The sequence below is a fragment of the Cervus canadensis genome, chromosome 10 (assembly GCF_019320065.1).
Source record: "Cervus canadensis isolate Bull #8, Minnesota chromosome 10, ASM1932006v1, whole genome shotgun sequence".
In the NCBI taxonomy this organism is placed as follows: Eukaryota; Metazoa; Chordata; class Mammalia; order Artiodactyla; family Cervidae; genus Cervus; species Cervus canadensis.
In genome coordinates, this window is record NC_057395.1 from 537760 (window position 1) to 561759 (window position 24000).

Genomic DNA, 24000 nt, shown 5'->3' on the forward strand with positions numbered 1-24000 from the left:
GAGGTGGACATGACTGAGTAACACTTTCAACACTTTCATAGTTTAAAAAAAGAAAGTAACCAAGAAAAACATGCAGGATGGAGACCTCTGTCTCATAGCTGTCAGAGTTTCTAAAGTGTCTTCAGGCAAAAGACCATCCAGATATGGGGCCATCTCCAGAAATTCTGCAGTCCTCAGACTGATTCTGACCATCTTATGGGTCCAGGGACTGAAGAACTGTTGACACAGTTCTGGGTTCCCATTCTTGCATCTAATCAGCATCTGAATGTTGCTGTTTGTCTAAGTGAGAAAGGGACACAGGGGCTGTCTTGTCTACTTCCTTCTTGTTGGGTAATACCAGCTGTTTCTCTAATTGCTGGATCTTCATCGCAGAGGAGCAGATGGGGAAGGTGGGAGTCACCTGATGGAGTGCCCTGGATCTACGTCTGAATCTGGGCTCCTAGCACATGAGTTTTCCCATCTTTGGGATTCAACAGGGATTTTTCACTTAGCAGTTTAGATACTAAGCATGCCAGGAAGAGCCAATCATGTGCGGGTTAAACTACATAGAAACCTGTGGTGGATGACATGTGCTCAGACGTGTTTTCCTCTGTAACCGGCAGTTCCTTTTCATTATGACTGGGGTCAGTGCTCTCAATGATCAGGTTTCTTTCCAGGTCCACATGTTGGTCTTAGCCCTGAATATTTTGTGCTTGAATTTTTGCTTTCTTAATTTTTGAGTCTCATGCAGTCTTTCCTGCTTTTTTATGAGGGCTTTATTAGCTCAATGCCTCTTCAAAGTGGTACGCGGCCTTCCAGCATTGCCGTGTACACAACAACTGTGGATGCAGATGGTTCTCTTTGTGTTATTCCACTCCCTGCCTTGAATTGTACTGTTTCAGCTGTCTCGGTTCTGAACCACAGCACAGACTTGGATGATTGCTGGAACAACAGTAGTGATTGTTGTAGGAAGATTTGTCTTAGTCAGAGCTGAACTTAGGAGGGTAGATAGGATTCAGAGAGGTGGAAAGGAAGAAGATATATACCCTCCTTCTCAGAGTTGCAGGTGGATCAGAAAGACTGTAAAGAAGAGATCGGAAAAGCAGCCTGTGTCTGGGCTGTGGATCATGAAGGTTTTGCCCTCACCACTGTGATAACCTGGGGGCGGGGGAGAAATGCTTAGGAAGAAGTGAATTGGTATAGAACTTGCTTTTCAAAACCAACACCACACTGGTACCTGTTAGAAAGCTTATGTGGCCCAGAAGGAAGGCACACAGACCAGATCTGGTCAGCCAGGAAGAACCAGAGAAGGTCTGTGAAGATAAAGTGCTTAGGAATTTAGGAGCTGGCTTTGAAATTGCTTCCTGCTCTGGATAGAAACTTAACATTTTCTATGCAATTCCTGTGTTGGTAGAAAGACACTCTAAGTAGAAAGACAGTAAAACTTATCTGTTCCAGATCAAGGTGATTTCTGTGCACCGCGATCCAACAGCGAAAGGAAATAGCTCCTGGGGTTTGCTCCTAATAATGACTTTACATTCCTAGGGGTCCCATTCAACTTTGGGGGAGAATTAATGCCTTTTAGAAACATACTATGGTGATTTGGCTCAAAGAAAAAAAATAAGCCAGCTTTCTGGGAATTCTAGGATTTTCTTCAGTTTGGCATCTGTTCTAAGTAAATGAAGGTGTGATTTAGAAGTGAAGTAACCTTGTACTCTTAGAACTCTTAGAAGGTTCTCTTCTAAGGTACTCTTAGAACCCTTAGAACTCTAGAACCCTTAGAAGACAGTAGAAAGTGGTATTTTTCATGATTTAGTTCAGTTTCTCTGAAACACCCATACAGACTCTGTTACAGCAGCAAAATGAATGGTTTGAGCTGGAACCTACAGGGAAGACAACGGAGTGAGTCTGGGTTTTGATATCAGATGGCCTGAGCTCGTCCTGCATCCTCCCATTAGGGGCTCCTGTGACGGTCCAGGCTTCGGTGTCCCTCATCCAGAAGTATCAATACTTGTTAGGAGGAGTCACTGAGATGGCACTTTTGAAGTATGTGTTCAGTAAATATACCAATTACTTGAGGACCTATCAATACCTTCTTAGCAAAGCCTTTTCTGGGCTTCCCAGGTGGCACCAATGGTCAAGAACCTGCCTACCAATACAGGAGATGTAAGAGATGAAGGTTCAACCCCTGGGTTGGGGAGGTCCCCTGGAGGAGAAAATGGCAGCCCACTCCATTATCCTTGCGTGGAGAATCCCATGGACAGAAGAGCCTGACAGGTTACAGTCCATAGGGTCACAAAGAGTTGGACAGGACTGAAGCAACTTAACACACATGCCTGCTTGCAAAGCCCTTCCTGAGAAAGGACTTGGTTTTAACAAGCAATTTAATCAGTGGGAAACATTTTGTACAAATGGAGGATTTAACAAATCCCCAGGTTATTGAGTAGTGTAGGATACACTGTTGCAGTTGGAAGGAAAAGTGCAGGAAGAGGTAAATTGCAAATTCCATACTCCTGTGGAAATAGGAAGTAGGGTCCTTACAGTTCATTATCATGGATTCAGGAGGTTTTTAAAATTCCCAGGAAAGTTCAGAGGAGGGAATGGCTATTAATGTACCTGACCCCAGGCGACCTTGGCCCAGGAAGTTCGCTACAGCCTTCCAGTTGGATCTGGCTAGAGGTCAATTTTTTTTTTTTTTTTTTTTTATAAACAGGCATTAATGTGGGAACTGGCTAGGAAAGCACATGGTCATTGCCATTCTGAATTCTTTTGGAAAGAGTGAGCAGAAGAATTGAATCATTTTGATGAGAGTTGCAAGTTTCAGAAGTTAAACCAGTTTCCGTTTCTGGGAACCCAAGCAGAACAGCCAGGAAGTAAGAGAAAGAAATTAGGAAGAAAAGATGGAACAACTGACTGGGTTTCAGTGCAGTCTATTGTGTCAGTCTATACTCTCTATCCCTCCTTAGTATTTCTGTGAGTTTTCGTTCCAATTTTGTTCCAGGAATCTTCTTACAATTTGGGGATGGGGGTGGGGCATGATCTTACCAATGGACCAATAGTACCAGGTGTCTACTCTGCACCATGTGTCTCATTATAGTAACTCCCCTGCATATGAATGCGTTCTAATCCAAGAGCATGACTGTAAGTCCAGTTTGTTCATAAGTTCAACAAAGTTAGCCTAGGTACCCAACTAATACAGTCAGTTATATAGTACTATACTGTAATAGGGTTATGATAGTTTTCACACAAATAATACATTAACAAAAGACACAAAAAATAAAGAAAACATTTTTAAACTTAGAGCGCAGTACCTTGAAAAGTACCATAGTGCGGTACAACAGCTGGCACACAGGGGCTGGCATGGAGTGAACAGGCGAGAAGAGTTACTGGCGGGAGGAGGGAGCGGAGGTGGGAGACGGTGGAGCTGAAGGGTCATCGGCAACAGGAGACGGAGGGCCAGCTGGAATCTCACTCAAGCCTGACATTGACGGCACAGGCTCTGGTTCGCTACTCGATTCAGTTCTATCCACCTTCTTGAAAAAAACGATCCAGTGGTGTCTGGGTACACCCTGGGCTTGAAACGAAGGTAGTGTACTCCTGTCCTCTAGACAGTATCCACAGTAAGGTACGCAAAGGCACAGTCGCATGTAGAGGGTGCTCACACGTGACGACGCATGCCAGGCTCGGGAACTAACCCACGTGATTGACAGGCGAACGCGTGTGTGCATCTTTGAAAGTTCGAGACTCGAAGGTTCATATGTAGGGAACTTACATCCTCTCAACCAGTCTTCACAGCAACTTTGTAAGGAAGAGATAAGAACACTCATTTTACAGATGAGGAATCTGAGGCTCAGAGATGGTAAGCAATTTGCTTAAAGTCACACAGCTCACACACGGTAGGTTGAAATTCAAACACAACTGTACCAGAGTACAATGCCACTGCACTTTCCTCTACTAATTCTAGATATCAGAGGAGAAAAGGGGGACACTTTACATCAGAGGAACTAATTGTCCAAAAAGCATCTAAGAATATGTTTTATTGCATTCATTTCTGAAGGCTGGTCTGTTCACAGAAGGCTCCAAACACAGTTAACTGGGTGCTACCTTCCTGCATAGAGAATAACTAGTCCAAAACATAGGCAAAATGTAGCCCCAAACCACCCAAAACATAGGCAACTTTAGGGATGGGAACTTGAAATGGCTTGTGGTTGCCAGTAGTACAGTATATAAAATCGTGACGTTTATTAGTAGGGAGAAGAGACAGCGCTTCTGAGACACAACGTTTGAGAGTTAAAGCCTGGGAAGGCAGGATAACTCATTCCTTTGGGGATGTCAGCCAGCCATTTGTGGCTACAACACAGTAGGTTGTAGAAAGGCTTCAGATTTGTGTGCATGTATACTTTTGAAGAAGTTCAGCTGGTTTATTTGCAGAAAGATGCTCCAATCTACAAATGGGCCAATTTCCATTTGGAGCTGAAACAGTAATATAGAAATTGCCATAATTTAATCTACTCACGATGTAGGCAGAACCTGCCCATATCAAATTAGATATTCATGTTCCTTTTCTACTTTATTTCTATATTTAGTTTATTCCCTCTCAAAGATGTGTAACCAAAAGATTATAAAGAAGGAGAGGAAGAAAGAAAGAAAGAAATCTTTCTTCTCTATATGTGCGCTTTTATCAGCACAGTCTCAGCCTGAGATCCCTTGGGGAAAGCCTTTCAAGACAGGCAAAATGATGTCCTTCCTGCCACAACATAATTTCCCAGCTGCCAGGGGAAAACTACATATTGTACCCTAAACAACAACTAGGAGAGAATAGATAATAATCACTCCCCAAGGGCACTCGCTTCAGCTTCCCTCAGAAAGGGCTGTAGAAACTATCTTGAAGTAACTATTGACTCTGTATTTTAAAAGAGACACAACAGACTCCTGTCCTTCCTTATTGGAAAGACTGTACTGCTTTTTTGCAGGCGAGTCTCCATTTTTATTTAACAAACTATAGCACAAGTGGCCTCTGGCACGGGAACAACCAGAGTGGAACAGATCTCATCTGGGCAAAGGTTCATCTGAGTGGGAAGAAAAGTCTGCAGAAGGGTTCAAATTTCTTTCTTAGTCCTCCTCCCAAGATGTTCTTATAAGTGTGAAAATCCTGTGATGGCCACAGCAATAAGTGTGAAAACCACATGTTTTGATGCAATACAAGTCTATACAATTTTTATCCGGAAGCTTATAAGAAACACGTGCCACTTTCTCAGAATCACCTGACTGAAAGCAAGTGTAGCTTGGAAAAGCTCCTCTTGCTTTCCCCAGTACTCAGAAATGCTGGGGGGCCCAGTCCCTCAGGTAGCTGCTCTGTAAGAGCTCAAATTCCCCCCTTTCCTTTTTTTCTTTGTAAGAACCACACAGGCTGACATCCTCAGGGCTCCTGCAAGCTGGCACACAGCGGCCCTGCCCTCTCATGCCTCCCTTAATGGACAGACACCTTGGAGAAAGACTCATAACTGAGTCTTAGAGGGTGCCCCACGCCTTCCATCCTCCCTGCCAGAGGTTTCTGCTAAAAACTCAGAAGTGGTTAGTGCTATTCTTATCAAAAGCAAATAGAAAATAATAATTTCCTCAGGATACACATCCTCTCAGAAAAGAAAAAAAAAAAAAAATTCTTGCTTTGACAGAAAAAGGAAATGGATAGAGAGTCAGTTGAGAGTCCTTTTTGTTTCTTCATGATCAGCGTTCCTCCCACCGTAGCCAAGAGATTGTTCCCCTTGAAAGGGGTCTCCTGAGCAGATTCAGTGCTGTCCCACAGCTTTGATCCCAGCAGGTAAGAGCTATCTAATTTCCAAGCGCAGCCTCCGGGGCCCCTGGCTCTGGGGTGTGACAGCCCCCACTGTCAGGAGCCGCTTCTCAGGGGGACACCAGCCCCGCCCCCAGCAACCCGCGTGTTGTCACTTGCCTTCGCTTTCTCCAGACATGCCCTCCCATCGCCTGTGTCTCGGGCTCCTTCACAAGCTTGATGACTTAGAGTCCATCACACTTCACGTCTCCCTTTTCCCGATCAAGATCAGAAAATGTGCTTCTTTAACTTTTTTTCCTGTGAGTCCCAGTCTCTCTGCCATGTTTTTGGCTTGCCTCTGAACCCTGTCACTTTCCACTTTTCCTCTGCGGAAGAGAGGCTGCTGTGATGGGAAGATCACCCTGGGGTCCCCATGCTTTGATTCTCAGATTCACATTTTGGATCCAGAAATAGCTCAGTTAACTCAGGGTAACAACGGATTTTTTTTTTTTTTTCACTAGCTTTTAAAGATAGTACTGGGAAAAAATATTTCACAGTTTTGGGTACCTATGGGAAATTAACTAAAAATCCACCCCTCACCCCCAACTGAATGTGTTAAAAATAAATGGAAGGCCTGAATCATCTATTTTCTGCTCTAAATTATGGCTGAATAAAAAAGAATGGAATAACACCATTTACAGCAACATGGATGGACCTAAAGATTATCATACTAAGTGCGGCCAGTCAGATAAAGAGAAATATCGTATGATATCACTTATTTGTGGAATTAAAAAAAAAATGATACAGAGTAATTTATTTACCAAACTGAAACAGACTCACAGACATAGAAAATACTCTTACAGTTACCAAAAGGGAAGGCAGGGGAGGAATAAATTAGGAGTTTGGGATTAACAGATACACACTACTATACATAAAATGGATAAGCAGTAAGGACCTACTGTACAGCCCAGGGAACTATATTCAATACCTTGTAATAACCTAAAATGGAAAAGAATGTGAAAAAGAATATGTATATGAACACCTGAATCACTTTGTTGTACTCCTGAAAATAACACATTGTAAATCAACTATGATTCAATTTCAAAATTGAAAAGAAAAAAAAAGCTATGGCTGGGTTTTTGAAGGTGAAGAATAGTTATGGAGGAATTAGCATCAAATAAAAATGTCATCCATAGCTTCATATCTTGTTCTGATGATATTAATGGAGAGACACAATTTATTATCCTGAAATGTGAAAATTTGACCTAATCGGGTCACCAGATAGATGAGTCAAATTAAACAGGAGGAAAGAAACCAAATAGTAGCTGAAGAGTCTTGGAAAGTTCCAAGGAACTGTTTGTGTTTTTCAAGAATCTCCCAACAGTTGCCCCCATACATAACTATTCTGGAGATGAGCCTGGCCTGTTACCCAGGTCTGAAGTACGTCAGGGTGTTCCTGACTCAGGAGTTTATATTCTATGAAATTTGCTTCTGCATGGACTGAACAGCTGCTTGGCATTTACTTGTCACATGTGAAGTATAAATTACTGCCATGCCAAAGACATCCTTTATGCATAATGTCAGTTTCAGCTCTTGGTTGGATTCTCCCATTCCAGAAATGAACCAGCGAGACCATTCCAAACATCTTAAATAAAGGAAATCCCATCTCACCATGTGAAATCCTCTTGCAGAGAAAAGGAAATACGACCCAAGCTGTTGACTCATTCTGATAAGTAGTCTGAAATTCAGAAAAAAATCTGAAGAACTGTGGTTGTAAAGAAAATTGGCAATTACTTCATGTGTCAAATACTTTGAGTGTCAAAATATTATCTTTGATGGTTTAACTTAAGTATGACACCACATAGGTTGTTGACATGTTGTTGTTTTAAAAAATAGGGAGTTCCCTGGTGGTCCAGTGGTTAGGGCTGTGCGTTTTCACTGCTGTGGCCTGCTTTCAATCCTTGGATAGGGAACTAAGATTTCCCCCGCACCCCAAAAATGTAAAAGAATTAAAAAAAAACACATTCGTTACCTTTTTAGAATATTTACTTCCATAGAATAGAAAATGTAAGATTAATTAATTCTTATGAGTCAGATCTGGTTGGTAAGGTGTTGGTTAGACAGGTTATCACCACTTACAAAGGGAGAAAAGTGAAAGAAATTTAAGTCTCTCTAAGGTCAGAGATGACTCAGTGGTGGGGTGATTAATTCACACCCACACGGCAGTGAGGGGACTAAGAGCCTATTCGTCTTCCGAAATACATTATCCAGAAGCCCTCTCATGGACCTAAGGCTTATGAAGGTTTTTTGATGGCTTTTGTTTCCCACTGCTAGGTGCTGTAGTTATTCATCCAAGAAGATAAAATCACAGACCGTAAGGGCTGAACAAATCTTGGAGAAATCCAGGTTTCCCCTTTCTGTAGACAAGGCAAATTAGGCCTCTGCAAGATTACCAAAGTCAGGCATAACTCACGACTACAGTATGAGTCTTTTGGCTCTTTCTGCAGCGTGGGATGGCTCTTTTCTTCTCCTGCTTAACTCTGCTGGGGCCTATTTTTGGGGCTGACAAGTTAAAAATGTTCATCAACTGTACATAAGGTACTGTGTGCTGCTTCTGGTGAATCAGTAGTAGTTTTTATATTGTATTTGGAGGGCAGATTTCATCTACCAGCATAAAACATCATCATATATTTTCAATTCGGCCCCCTTCCCATGCAGAGGCATTGCATCCTGCCTGTCATAGGCAACTGAGGGCGAGACACATGCACCGTGTGAAAAATTCATTACTGCCTTGCCTAAGGAAAGAAACAGATTCTATCAGCATGTCTAAGCTTTTGCAGATAACAAGAGGGCAACGTCTTGGCTTCCTAAGAATACTGCAGGCTTTTAGTTTTTTTTCTGCCTTTTGAAAATTCATTCTTGTCTAATGATTAGGTATGGGTAAAAGTGAGTTAAGTACTGCCTGACAGTTGGCTCAATAGAAGCTCTGTAATATCGCCTCTCCTGGACTTCTTTGATATAGAATCAGCCATCTGTATCAACGGCTTCTCTGCTTCTTTAATAAGTTGTAAATTGAGTAACATAATTCTTCCCATGTCCAAGGCTAGTCAGCCAAAACACTGTGTTCAGAAATTGGCTGGCTATGTGTTATAACTTGTCTGTCAACACTTCCTTTCATTACAGTCTCGTGCTTGGTTTTTGGAGACTGCACGGACCTATTCACTAGAGATTCACTTAACTTGGGTGTGTGCTCATGTTATTCTGTGCTCGAGTTAGACCAAAATCTCACATTCCACAACTGTCTCTAGACCATCACCAAGAGGAGAAAGGATCCGTTTGGGGGTTTGCCAAGGCTCCTTGTGAGACTTCTCTTTTCACAATTAATAAGGTTGATCAAATCTATCAACTTTTGTTCCTTGTGCTATCATTTCACAGAAATGGCCTACTCTTGAGTCTTGTAGTTTACTCTCCTTTTTCTTGTGAATATATGTGTAAGGAACCCATATAAGAGATAAGTCCAGTGAAAGAAAGCCCTTTCCTGTGGATTAGGCTTTATTAGAGCTTTTTCAGAAATGAAATAGACAACCTTTTAAAGACAGGACACATGGTCATACAAGTATTTATGAAGAGAATGGATTTCCATGTTAACTTGAAGGTTGAAACAGATTCTTTCTAAAACTCCTTCTGAAGCTAACATCTGTTGAAACTATATGCACTTAGTTTAATATAGGGGAGCCCAGGGAAGCTTAAGAAATATAAATGGAAGATTTTTGTTTTTTTTTATTATCAGTTTTACTTGAAAAAGTAAAAATGTTCTTTTTTGTTGCTCTTGTTGAAAGAGTCATATGGGATAAAGGTTTTTGTTTTGGAACAAAAGAAGGGCGGTTTAGTTTGTGTGGTGTGGTGAGAAATTATCTTAAGCTGGAACACATGTCACAGATCCTTCTGTAAGAGCAGCCTGAGGCTGATTTAGCATTTCCTTAAGGATGGAGGTATCGCTGTCTCAGTCCAGGCAAAGGTAAGATGCCCCAGAAATACAGATCATCTCCCCAAATATTTATGAGGCAGCCCTTTTTCTCAAGCCAGCAGAAACAGGTAACGACTGCATCTTTGGGTTGAGGTGGTAAACAACTCAGGCATCTCAACCGTGCAGGGAGGGGGAACACAGAGGAAATGCAGTTTCATTTCCCAGTAACTCCCTTGACCTGAATTAAGGTGGGAGCCCAGGAGAACATCTGTAAAAATAGCAGCATGCAAACTTCAGAAGGACAGGGCCATGCCCGCTTCACAACACTCTTGAGTCCCAAACTCTTTCTGGTCACTGTACAATATGAGTGAAAACTCCTCCAGGATGAATCACGCTTCTAGAATTTTAGATAGTCGCTGCAAAGGACAAAGAACCACAGCCATGCGGTATCACACCAGTTTAATAAAGCTACCTGACATCTACCAGCCTGAATACAGACCCTGGCAATGGTAGGGGAAGAAGAAATTCAAATGTTCTTTCTCAGAGAATCATTGTTGATGGACTCAGTCTCTTCGCTATAATTACAGGACAACTTTGAGCTTATCAAAGGCTCTCAGAATATCACCACTGAGATTTTTCTCTAAGCCTTCACAAATACAGTGATTAATAAAGCAATTTCAAAGGACTATAATCCTGGGCTGTGATTCACATGACTGTGAATTATGATTAACACCAAATCACCAAGATAATTTCTGTATGAACACATGGTCATGTAGAAAGTGGGGGGAGCACTGCTAAGCTTCAAGACTGAGATGTAATCACTTTCCTGTGTTTGTGTGGTTCTGATCATGTGTACCATGCACTGAGCCTCAGTTTTCTGATCTGTGAAATGGGGGCACTGATGGTGGCCCTTTTGGAGGTCTGTGAAGGTGGTAATCAGTTATCATTTGCCTTCTTGCGGTGGCTTGCAGAAAGTCAGGCATTGTAAAAGAAGCAAGTGTCTGCATGTTGGAGTCAATGACGACCACGCTTTTCTCCACAGCATCATAGGCACCCTAGGCCTCCCCTGATTCAGCAGGCCGTTGCAGAATGCCCAGCGTCCACTGAGCCATGGCCAGCCCTCCAGGGAGCAAGCCCACCAAATGCAAACATCCAGAGGGTTCTGACTCTCAAGTGTCTTACAGAAAATAGAGCCAGGAGCTCCATCTGGCACTCCATTTGCTAAATGTCCCGTGGATGTCAAACACTGAGAAATGGGGCTCTTTAAAATCCCGGGGAATAAGACTTCCGCTCAGCAGCTTTCTAATGGACACGCACCACACTCTGTGAAGCAGGAGCCCTCCGCTGCGTGGGCTGGTCACGGGGGACTGTACACCAGCCCCTCCCTCCTTCGACCTCCGCTGCGGGGTACAGGGACGCCCAGCTGTGGAGGAAGGGCTGGTCGGCTTCAGAGGCGTGTGAATACGCCTGTTGCCGATAGAGGGCAGTGTTGCACGTCTGCAAAAGCTCACGCTCCACCGCCTCACAAGACCACCTAAGCTCTTTCCTCGGCCCTCCCGCAACTCCAGCACCAGTTTAATAACGAACAGGAGCAATTAAAGCATCTACCCCACGAAACAGATGGCTTCTGGTCAAAGCTCATTATTGCTACATCACCACTTTGATACTGGAAAGGGCTTCTTAATAATTCATTATTATTCCTCATCAGTACTTTTCTGCCGAAGACATGTATAAGCCTCACTTTTCAAGACAGATCCAGAGAGACTATTATTACATGGCATAAGTCGTTGAGTCCAGAGCCAGACAGACCTAGAAAGTACCTCAGGGTTTCTGCATTATGCTGAGGCGTTCTCAAAAAGACTGCTTTGCTGTGTTTTGAATGAAAACTGCCCATGGTCTTCCTTTGCTCTTTTTTTTTTCTAAAGAAAATATTTTTATTTAGTTGGCTGCACCAGGTCTTAGCTTTAGTTGCAGCACGTAGGATTCCCCGACCAGGGATTGAACTCAGGCCCCCTGAGTTAGGGGCACGACACCTTAGCCTCTGGACCACCAGGGAAGTCTGGCTTCCTTTGCTCTTGATTAATTGTCTGGCTTGGAAAGTCACTGAGACTTCACAGATGGGGCTCCTTTCCCCACCGCCCCTTAACTGCCATTTATCTCAGTTACAGTTGATAACTGATGACCAAACCAGCTAATTAAGCCCATTCTGCAGCCCAAGGAAGGAGTCAGAAGGGGATGGGAAACAGACACATATAATCAAGTCAAAGAGTGCAACTGATTCGAGCGATTAAGGGTAAGAGAGTTTTCATCCTTCAGTGTCTCCTCCCTGCTCTTATGTAACTGAGAACAGCTTGCCCAGAGCTAGGAAGCTGTCAGCTCACTCTCCTGCACTCTCCCACTTTCGACCCCTGACTCCTACAGAATCTCATTCTGCAAAGCCACATTCTGAAGGCATTGAATCACTTTTTGGCTAAGCACATGTTGGTTTTGGTGTCACCTACATACACAGCCTTTCTGCTTTATTTGAGGCTGGGTGACACATTCTCTTATGTAATAGGCCGGCAGCAGAGTAAGACTGAAAACTTCCCTCTTATGTATGAAGTGTCATCTCTAAAGTGGAGACTATTTCTTGCAGAATGGCACTGATAAATTGATAAGTGGAATCAGCTGACAAACAGCGCCAAACAGTGCAGGCTCCTCTCACTGCCAATTTATCTCTAAAATACGGTTAGGCAAAAGAAGGCTTTCTGGCCTATGTAAGTGCCATTACGTATTTTGGAATGACAGATTAAAATAAGGATTTGTAGTCGAACCTTGCCAGTAAATGTACATTTATCACTTATTGCAATGTGGTCCAGTGGAACACAGGGCCAGGCCTGGATGCTGGCATAGCAGGCAGCAGAAGTTTCTGTTTTGGGCTGTGAAAGTTTCTCTCTCTGGTGGCAGCTCTGTCTGGCACATTTTTCAACCACCTAGAAAAGACTGTTGGCCCCCAGATAGTCAAGTGTTACTTTCGCTCTTACTAAGCACTGTGCCAGTCTCGGGGCAGTCGGAAAGGGTGGAGGAGAGCATGATGCTTTGATGGCTCTGGCCTGGTCTAAAGTGACACACCCAAATCTGAAGGGTTTGTACCCACATCCTTTCCGTTGCAGCTGGGTTGCTGGTGGCAATCACCTTTGCAAGATCTGTTGGATAGAGTACCAACTAGAACTCAACGAAATCTCGATATACGTGGGCCATAGGCTTAGTCCTCTCTCTTGGGGGATTCAGAGACCACTAGAAGACCATTTGGCCCAAAGTCTGAACAAGTTTCTCTGATCCAAAATGGCAGCTTGATTCCAGGTGACTTGGATGTGGCCAACTGTTTCATTCAAGACATCGTCAAACATCAGACATGAAAGAGCTCTCAAGGCTGATGTAGTCCAACTGGTCAGCTCACTTTATGCACAAGTACACTGAGGTTCAGGGAAGTGCGAAGATTTGCCCTCAGGTTGAGGCGATGAAGAAAAGACTCTGCTTCCAGAGTCAGAGGTTCAAGGGTGACTATTTTAGTTACCCTTGCACAGAACCTCTCTGAGACTCACATTACTTTTTGTTACTGTTGATTTTCTTTTTTTTTTTTGAGTTGTTGATGACAGGTGAACCACTCATTTCCATGTGCCTCAGCATTGCCTGGAAGACTTGATAAACATACTGATTCTGAACTCCCTGCCAGCCTTCCAGCAGAGATTTGAATCAGGTTTCCTTGGGTCTGTCTGAGGGGCACCATGGAGAATGATGTGATCTTTGCCATCTCAACATGGCACAGTGTCCCATTGGGTCTCTTCGCTCTGTTTTTTTAGATGTGATCCTGAGAATGTAGCCCAATAACAATTGGCTTCACCCACCTTCTATTCCATCTTCACCCCTCCTCTCTTCTGATCACCAACACCTTCCTCCTCCTTTTGCCCTATTCAGGACATAGACATACACAGCCTGTCTAGCTGTTGCCATTATTAAGGCTTCCAAAAGGTCTGACCTTGAGAGTAAGTGTGAACACATATCGACTTCATGGGGCACAGGCCATTATTGCTTGCTACATTCTATTGTGAGCACAGGACTAGATACAGTGGGAATTTCACTCAAGTGCCTTGTTGATGGAGATGTTGCATGGAACCCATGAAATCCAGCTACTTCTCCATGGCCTAATACTTAACGTTATCTATGTAATAGAATACATTGGCAATTGGTAACTGGACAAATACATGTACATTTTTTTAGGCTACTCCAGTGGTATGCAATATATTTCTATTTCTAAATCTGACCATAACACATTTTCTACCATTCTTCTAGAACTATAAAAATGAAAATCAATGACAGGAATGAGAAGATCATTCACTATGTAGTTTTCCGTTGTGCCCACAGTTTTAGTTATTTATGTTTAAAATGCATGCATGCATGCTACATCAACCCCATGGACTATAGCCTGCCAAGTTCCTCTGTCCATACGATTTCCCAGACAAGAACACTGGATTGGGTTGCCATGCTCTCCTTCAGGGGATCTTCACAACCCAGGGATTGAACCTGTGTCTCCTACATTGGCAGATGGATTCCTTACCACTCAGCCACCAGGGAAGCCCATGTTTAAAATGACATAGCTCAAAATAGGTCAACACTGTTCAAACACTTTATAAAGACCTAGAATTTATTTTTTTTTAATGTTCTGATTTTTTTTTTTTTACTGAAAAGACAAAATTATAATCAAAGAAATTAAAGAGAAAATAATCTGCTATTTAAGCACTGCAGAAGATCGTCTTCTTTTCATTTCCTTTCTGGCTTTGTTCATAGACTTGCAACTTAAGGAGGTTTGTTTTTTTATTCTCATCTCAGCAAGTATGAATCTGAGAAAGGTGCTTAACTTTAAGAAGTAGGAATAAATGTCCATCCCATTCATGTCAAGGCGGGGTTATGGGAATCTGGGGATTCTACAGGTGAAAATGGTTTATATGTTATAAAGTGCCTTAAATGCCGAAAGGATTGTCATTTTGATCAGTCTCTCCTTTCATGATGGTGTTCTCCATCTCTTTAAAAAAGCTGTTGGCATCTGTTTTTAGAGGATGACAAATACAAGGTAAAATGAAGAAAGATGAAAGGATCTGCAAAGATTTCAGAGCATTTGACCCAAAGAGGAAAAAGCTGAAAAGCTTCTTAATATCTTTAAGGATATAAAGTCCTATGATAAAGTGTGAGTGGGAACCAGCTGTTACCCATCTCTTTGGAGGTCAAATAAAGAAGTTATGGGTTTCATTTTGAAGAGGCCATTTAAGTTTTCTTAAGATCAACTTCCTGACTGTAGGGATTTTTGCCAACTGGGAAGGGATGGTGTAGCATGAACCTCCTGCCTTGTGTCTTGAAGAATGTTATGTTCATCTACTGTCATGTACAAAATACCCTAAAACCTCATGGTGTGAAACAAGCAAGCACAGTTTTATGATGCTTTTGGCTTCTGTGGGTCAGGGATTCAGATGGGGCATAGAGCAGTTTGTGTCTCCTCTACTGTGGGGAAGCTTCAGAAGTCTGGAAGGAACTTACATGATCTTGGAACCATCAGCAGGTGTCTTCACTCACATGTCTGATGTCTAGGGCCAGGTTGTGCATCTCTCTCTAGGTCCAGCTGAGATGTCTTCAGGTGGTCATTGCATTAGCTTCTCCAACACGGCAGCCTCAGGGTGGCTGGACATCTTACATGTGGCTCTAGGAACAAAGGCAAAAGCTGCTTGGCTTTTAAATCATACAAGTGTCATTTCTGCTTAACTAGGACTGTGGAAACAGTCAGAATCCCATCCAGATTCAAGGGGAGGGAACACCGATGTTAGTTCTCAATGGAGGACTATCAAAGAACTTGTAACCAGGTTTGAAAACTATCACAAAGAACTGACTGTAATCCATTTATTCACTCCACCTACCAGTGTTTCTTAAGCCCAGACACCAGGCTGGGATAACTAAGAATTCAACACATCCCGGCCAGCCTGGAGGAGCTCCTGGCCCAGTGGCAGTGGAGAAGAGCAGTCAAAGTGATAAACTTGAGGAGGGACCCTGTGAAGCCCACTCAGGCTTTCTACCTCGAAGACCCTCCTCTCTGGGAATGAATGCTCTAGATGAAAATTCCTGGTCCTTCTGAATCCAACTAAGCTATGAGTAGTTTTTCTTTTTTTTTTTTTTTAACATCATTAGTTTTTATTTTTTAATTTTTTTTCATTTATTTTTATTAGTTGGAGGCTAATTACTTCACAATATTGTAGTGGTTTTTGCCATACATTGACATGAATCAGCCATGGGTTTACATGTGTTCCCCATCCCGATTCCCCCCTCCCGCCTCCCTCCCCATCCCATCCCTCTGGGTCTTCCCAGTGCACCAGCCCTGAGCACTTGTCTCATGCATCCAACCTGGGCTGGTGATCTGTTTCACCCTTGATAGTATACTTGTTTCAATGTTATTCTCTCAGAACATCCCACCCTCGCCTTCTCCCACAGAGTCCAAAAGTCTGTTTTGTACATTTGCGTCTCTTTTTCTGTTTTGCATATAGGGTTTTCGTTACCATCTTTCTAAATTCCATACATATGCGTTAGTATACTGTATTGGTCTTTATCTTTCTGGCTTACTTCACTCTGTATAATGGGCTCCAGTTTCATCCATCTCATTAGAACTGATTCAAATGAATTCTTCTTAATGGCTGAGTAATATTCCATTGTGTATATGTACCACAGCTTCCTTATCCATTCGTCTGGGGATGGGCACCTAGGTTGCTTCCATGTCCTGGCTACTATAAACAGTGCTGTGATGAACATTGGGGTGCACGTGCCTCTTTCAGATCTGGTTTCCTCGGTGTGTATGCCCAGGAGTGGGATTGCTGGGTCATGTGGCAGTTCTATTTCCAGGTTTTTAAGAAATCTCCACACTGTTCTCCATAGTGGCTCTACTAGATTGCATTCCCACCAACAGTGTAAGAGGGTTCCCTTTTCTCCACACCCTGTCCAGCATTTATTGCTTGTAGACTTTTGGATGGCAGCCATTCTGACTGGCGTGAGATGGTACCTCATTATGGTTTTGATTTGCATTTCTCTGATAATGAGTGATGCTGAGCATCTTTTCATGTGTTTGTTAGCCATCTGTATGTCTTCTTTGGAGAAATGTCTGTTTAGTTCTTTGGCCCATTTTTTGATTGGGTCATTTATTTTTCTGGAATTGAGCTTCAGGAGTTGCTTGTATATTTTTGAGATTAATCCTTTGTTGCTTCATTTGCTATTATTTTCTCTCATTCTGAAGGCTGTCTTTTCACCTCGCATATAATTTCCTTTGTTGTGCAAAAGCTTTTAAGTTTCATTAGGTCCCATTTGTTTAGTTTTGCTTTCATTTCCAATATTCTGGGAGGTGGGTCATAGAGGATCCTGCTGTGACTTATGTCAGAGAGTGTTTTGCCTATGTTCTCCTCTAGGAGTTTTATAGTTTCTGGTTTTACATTTAGATCTTTAATCCATTTTGAGTTTATTTTTGTGTATGGTGTTAGAAAGTGTTCTAGTTTCATTCTTTTACAAGTGGTTGACCAGTTTTCCCAGCACCACTTGTTTAAGAGGTTGTCTTTTTTCCATTGTATATCCTTGCCTCCTTTGTCAAAGATAAGGTGTCCATAGGTATGTGGATTTGTCTCTGGGCTTTCTATTTTGTTCCATTGATCTATATTTCTGTCTTTGTGCCAGTACCATACTGTCTTGATGACTGTAGCTTTGTAGTAGAGCCTGAAGTCAGGCAGGTTGATTCCTCCAGTTCCATTCTTCTTTCGCAAGATTGCTTTGGCTATTTGAGCTTTTTTGTATTTCCATACAAATTGTGAAATTATTTGTTCTAGTTCTGTGAAAAATACCGTTGGTAGCTTGATAGGGATTGAACTGAATCTATAGATTGCTTTGGGTAGTATAATCATTTTCACAATATTGATTCTTCCAATCCATGAACACAGTATATTTCTCCCTCTATTTGTGTCCTCTTTGATTTCTTCCATCAGTGTTTTATAGTTTTCTATATATAGGTCTTTCGTTTCCTTAGGTAGATATACTCCTAAGTATTTTATTATTTTTGTTGCAATGGTGAATGGTATTGTTTCCTTAATTTCTCTTTCTGTTTTCTCATTGTTAGTGTATAGGAATGCAAGGGATTTCTGTGTGTTAATTTTATATCCTGCAATATTACTGTATTATGAGTAGTTTTCCAATTTGTTTTTATTTCTAGCCTTTGGCTTGTGCTTTCTGGATTCCACAATCCAGGGAACTCGAATCTTTGGCAGCGAGTCCCATTCTAAATGTAAACAGATGGAGAAAGTGCCAGACTGGCCCTGCAGAATGCATTCTAAGGAAATAACATGCTGACACTGGTTGGGCAAATGAAGCTGCATTAAACAACTCTGTTTGCTGAGCCCTTTCCCAGAGGACCCAGAAGTTTCACATTGGCGAGGGGCATAGCTAATGCCTCTCTCAGGGTTTCCCCCCGGGAAGGGCTCCATCTCAGCTCGGTAGACATTTGTACAGCAAATGAGACCCTTGTTCGTGAGCTTTCAGGGGAATATACCAGGTTAGCTGGAGTGACTTTTAATTATTTCTTTTATGTTCTCCAGCTTTTCTCAGGGTAGAGAATACAACAAAGCCACTTCAAACCCAACTCCTGTTGCCACTAATTAAAATAACTTTGTGACTGACATGGGCCCCACTGACTCAGAATCAGATTTCGATTTGTTCTGTCTCTTCCCCATCCTGCTGTCTTGGCACAGGGCAGGGCTGGACAAACTCAGTTTACCTTCCAGCCCAGGATCAGGGCTTCTGGTTTTTGCTTTCCTTAATCAGGACAGGAGGAGGTAACACTCCATTGCTGGTGTTGAGGGGTGTTTGTCCAGAGTATCACTTACCCTCAAATCTCTCCCTCTGGCTGAACAAAATGTCCACCACTAACTTATGTGCTGTCCCCATAGTCTTGTGGCACAGTTGGCCTATGGGATGTTCAGTAAAGGTCAAATGTCCCCTGGTTACATGGATTAACTCAAGAAAAGCAGTGGCTATAATAATCAACATGTACTGGGCATGTAGGATGTGCTTGGCTGACCTCTTTTCTTGCAACATCTCTTGCAAAATCCCTGCTGTATGAGTGACAAGTTGATGGATTAGTCACTATTGTTATCCTTGCTTCCTAGATAAGGGCTCAGGGGGTTACATAGCTTATCCCAGGTTCTGTGGATATATTGTAAGAGCAAGGACTTGAACCCAAGTCTGTTTTACTCCAAAACTCTTGTTTTGAACCACTGCACAGCAATTAATTACACAGTTGGCAAAGTGCGGGAGTTTGGGATGCCTGACAGGTTATGTTTTGATGGTGTTGGCTAGGGGAGGAGAGGGAGGTGTTCTTTCTTAGGGAAAACACTTGGGATGCTAAGAAGATGCAAAAATAGAATGTGAAGGATGCTGAGCATAAACCCACACATTCAGGGTTTATTGAACACCTACTATGTGTTGACATATAGTGAAGTCAGGAGTAATGTAGAAAGACCAGCCAGAGTTACTTATGAAAGGCAGGAGGAAGACTCAAGAACAGCAATGTGGGTGCTTTCTCTTCTGGAAGAACCCACCACCCTGGGGTCAACCAAGCGGCTTAGCGATCCCAGCCCTCGTGGCTCCACAGCCACACCCCCAGTTGCCCTAAGTCCCTGGAGTCACAGAGTATGTGTGTGTGTACCAAGTCGCTTCAGTCATGTCAAACTCTTTTGTGACCCAATGGACTGTAGCCCGCCATGTCCCTGAGATTCTCCAGGCAAGAATACTGGAGTGGGTTGTCATGCCCTTCTCCAGGGGATCTTCCTGATCCAAAGATGGAACTCAAGTCTCTTATGTCTCCTGCATTGGCAGGCGGGTTCTTTAGGAAGTCACAGAAGATGTCTGTAGTGTTTGTGTGTAGCAGGTGTACGAAATAAGAAGCGAAATCAGGACCCAGAGCCCCAAGGACAGTGATCTGCAGAGTGGCCTGGAAACCCTCAAGAGCCCCCAGTGGGAGCAGCAGGAGCTTTGCTGCAGACCCAGTGGACAGGAGCAGCTGGACCCTGGGGACGCTGTTATCCTGGGCTCATCCCTGATGGACAGGAAGTACTTCCCTCCAGTGAGTGCTCAGTGCTACTGAAAGAATCAATGGGAGCCAGGGGCGTGGAGGGGCCAGAGGAATCATACATATTTTATGCTGTGGAATCAAATGGGAGAGGCAAAGCGATTTCTTTTTCAAATGGAAGTGGCGGAGACTCGATTTCATTTAAGATTAATAGGTGCACTGCCCAGTCATCAGAGCTTGGAGACAAAGTAAGATGAACAGGCAAGATGCTGAGCCATAAAAATGGAGCTGGGATATTCAGGGCTGCAGAGGAACATTTGGCATAAATATCACAATCCAGGTGGTGGCCTAATGTGCAGGCACCTCTTCCTTCATATCATTTGTTCCTGGAAAGTGTGGAGAAGTTGGGACATTATTTTCAAAGGACCAGGAAGATTCTGGTAACGCTGATGAAGTTACTTCTAGTGCGTGAAAAATGATGCTCCAATAGAGTCTCTGTCCTGATAAAGTCTGGCTGGAACAACAAAACTCAGTGTTGAGGGGCGCCCGCCGATGGGTGGAGGAAGTGTGTGCGGTGGCCTCTTTCTTTCCCTGCCCTCGTGGGGGCCACCCACCCGAATCATTCCAGAGCGCTGAGCATCTAGGCTGTCTGCAGAGATGGGCAGGGACAGATACCTCACTCTTCCTTTGGGAATTTCCTTTCATGCTTAATAGCCTCTGAAGGCAAATGGAAGGTGATTTTCCAGGCCATTCCCTTTGCTTGATCTATTTCCAAACACTGTGTCTCTGCCTCCACTTCCTGCTTGTTCTATGAAAGGAGAGCATGGCGGAGCTTCCTTTAGCCAAGGCCTCTTTCTCTCCTTTTGAGATCTGACACAGCCTTAGGAAATCAGTTCAGAATTTACAGTGGGGGCAAGGGTGGGATCAGTGCATCTTTTGTGAAAGGGAGGCAGATAGGGTGTGGTGACCAGCAGGGCCTTCCCTGTGTACAAGACAGGAGTCCAGGAAACACCCCCATTCTGCTCACCCTTTCTTCCCACAAACTATCCACGAATCTGGGTTGTCGCATCCTCCGTGTGGGTCCTGCCCTGGGCGGCAGGAGGAATAGAAGATAAGCTCCCGTTTCCTGCCTGCCAGGCGCGTGCAGACTTCCTGTTCTGTCTCTTGCCCTTGTTTTAACCTGTGCCCAGATCTCTGCTGTACTTACGCCCATAGGGGAGCCGGGCTGTCAGCACCACTCCCTGAAGCCCCAGAGAGAAGAGACATCAATCAGGGGACCCTCTACCTTGGGGTGGCATGGCCTATTTGGGAGTCACTTAGGGCTTTCCTGGTGGCTCAGACAGTAAAAATCTGCCTGCAGTGCAGGAGACCGGGGTTCAATGCCTGAATCAGGACGATCCTCTGGAGAAGGAAATGGCAACCCACTCCAGAATTCCTCCGTCCTGGAGAATCCTATGGACAGAGGAGGAGCCTGGCAGGCTATGGTCCACGGGGCCGCGAAGAGTTGGATACAACTGAACGACTAACTGCTAGGAAAAACAATTAATGAGCGAAGCAATACCGAATACGTCCTTGCAGGGCCATCTGCACCACGATGCCCACCCAGAGGACTTCCCTTTTGCAATCATGTGTGTGTGAACCTCAAGTCTCTCACGCCTGCAGAAGTGCTGCTGTGACTCCAAAGGGTGGGCGGCAGCGTGATGCCAGAGGCGCTGCTGCTTCTGCTGCTGCCTGCAGGTCCTGGACAGCCCCCCATCTGTCACCCATGGGGGGTCCTCCACTAGTGCTGCCAGCCCTCTGTGGCACAAAGCTGGGGATGGAGCCACCATTCCTTCAGGTCTGGTCAGTCCAAAACACCTTCGCCATGTGCCACTCAACTGAAAAACAAAGGAAACAAAACACTGTCCTGTCCCTCTAAAAACCGTACCCAGTCCCAGGAAGTCACAGACTTGTGGGGCCAGGGTGTTGGAGAAGATGATGTCACTGCCCTCCCAGCTGCCTTGATCTGGTTTGTTTTTTAAACGATATGGGAGAGTCTTAGTTGTGATCACAAGCAGAGAGGAAACGTACCACCATGTTGACCGGGATCAACATCCCCCTGCTTTGCCGGCTCAGGGCTCCTCTACCCAGGGGGCCCTGCGGGCATTTGTGACACACGTGTCCGCGGAAGGGTGTGTGTGGGTGCAGGGAGGGCTGGGCCCCATGCAGTCCTGGCTGCAGTAGCAGACACGGAGCAGAGGCATTCACTCATTTATAAAACCAGCCCCCCACTTTTCCTGAAGGAGGTAACGTGCACACAGGCCTGGGGCGGGGTGGCACTCAGTTCCTGGTGTTTCCATACCTGCAGGGACAGCGCCAAGGTCCCTGCTGCCCGGGAGTCCTGAGACACCTCCCATGGTGCTCGTTCCCACAGGTGGTCAGCAGGCCACAGGCCACTGCCAGGGACATGAAAGCATCTTCTCTCCCAACACGTCATCTTCTCCTTCTGTCCCTGTCTCCGTTCTTCCCCTTTTCTCTTCCTTCCCCTACCTACTCAATTTCCCCCCCACCCCTTACCCAGTCTCTTGGAACCAAGAGAACTGGCGAGCCACCAACTCTTTATGGCCTTGGAAGAGGCCTTTGCCCCCTTGGGATTCATGTCTTTGTGCGTAGAAGCAGGAAGCTGGACTATGTCTTGGGAACAGAACCTCAGACTGATCTTGTTGACGTGTTGACCCAAGGCCCAACTGTCCTTCCGGCCCACATAGGGTGGCGGTTGGGGGCCCCCACGGACCCCAGGCTCCATTCACAAGCTGTCCAACCACTAAAATCAGCTCTATTTGTATTTTCGTTTTGCTCTCTTGCTCACAGAAGGAATGCAGTGGCTAATCCAAGCTGCTGAGGCAGTGTTTTCTCTCTGTCACGAACCAGATTGTGCCCCATCCTCTTTGAGGTGCGTCTCGGCCAGTGCTGGGGGTGACCTTGGCTCTACTCTGCCCTTTACCTCGGCTTCTGAACAAAGCCAAACAGGAGCCATGAAAGGGCTGCAGGGCCAATGAAGTAACGTCTGAAAATGTTTGTGGGATCTTTGAGTTTCTCAGAGTAATTTTCTAATCCCAGAAGGACACTGTCCCTTTAAAAAAAAAAATAAGGCCATCTGAACAGTGAATTTAAATGAGCTGCACACAATAATTTCATCTTCATGCTGTAGTTGAATCCACAATCCTGGGCAGGGCCTAAATGTAACTACTTCAATTATTTATCAGAAAAATTGTTTTTCTCAACTCCACCCGGATGTTGAAATGGTTTTCTAATACAGTTTTAAAAATATGCTCCAGTTCATGACCTCAACTTCCGGGAATCATTGCGTTCCCATCAATGGACCACATCAAATCAGTTGGCTCCAAAAAGCATGAGTGATTCAAAAAGCCTGTCTCAGCTTGGCCTTAGAGGACACTCCTGCAGATGCAGGTCTGAGCTCAAATTCTTCAACCCTGGGCAAGTTTTAGCAGAGTAGAGTTGGGACGATTGTGATGTTCTCATGATTAATCTCCTACACAAAAGATTGAACAGGAAATTAATGTGGATTTCTTAGAAGCCATTGAGACTTAAAAGCCTTGGTTTTAGGGAGAATTTCAGATGCAAGACCTGCCAGGGACATTTGCCATCAGGATCATGACCTGATTGATTATCCTTTATTGTCCACAAGAATCTGGTAGATGCCACCAATGAACTTTCCAAATTGTCCGTAGGCCTCCAGTGAATTTGTTCCAGTGAAATAAGTGGGCTCCTGGGAATGCCTCCCTCAGGATATGAAGGACAAGAAGATGCTGGTACCTCAGCAGGCAAAGCCTCATCTGCAGGCTTTGGGATCCAAAGCAAGTGTTGGAGATTTTTGGAACTGAGGCCTCAGGTCAAATAGTATGATAATACTGAGCTTCATGAGATTGCCAATATTCAACTGTTTTTTTTTAAAACTAGATTTTATTTATTTATTATTTTTATTTTGGGATGTGCTGGGTCTTCATTACTGCTCTGGCTTTTCTCTAGTTGTGGCAAGTGGGGGCTACTCTCTAGTTGTAACATGCAAACTTCTCATTGCAGTGGCCTCCCTGGTTGGAGAGCTCAGGATCTAGGGCATATGGACTTCAATAGTTGCTACTCCTGAGCTCCAGAGCACAG

At 44.1% G+C, this 24000-nt stretch overlaps 2 long non-coding RNA genes across 13 annotated transcripts in view; one reads left to right on the top strand and one right to left on the bottom strand.

The window, feature by feature from the left end:
- The window catches only part of LOC122448547, a 109852-nt gene that overhangs the window by 70252 nt on the left and 15600 nt on the right, over positions 1 to 24000 (top strand). Inside the window, exon 1 of one of the 7 annotated variants that reach the window (XR_006271667.1) lies at positions 5688 to 5800. The exons of the other annotated variants lie outside the window; for them this stretch is intronic. This is a non-coding gene — a long non-coding RNA (uncharacterized LOC122448547). Of the gene's footprint in view, positions 1 to 5687; positions 5801 to 24000 lie in introns of those variants that run through there. 7 annotated transcript variants of the gene reach the window in all.
- Positions 1 to 24000, bottom strand: part of LOC122448546 — a 121490-nt gene that overhangs the window by 69190 nt on the left and 28300 nt on the right. For all 6 annotated transcript variants that reach the window (XR_006271658.1, XR_006271657.1, XR_006271659.1 and 3 more), the window contains exon 2: positions 15291 to 15452. This is a non-coding gene — a long non-coding RNA (uncharacterized LOC122448546). The remainder of the gene's footprint in view (positions 1 to 15290; positions 15453 to 24000) is intronic.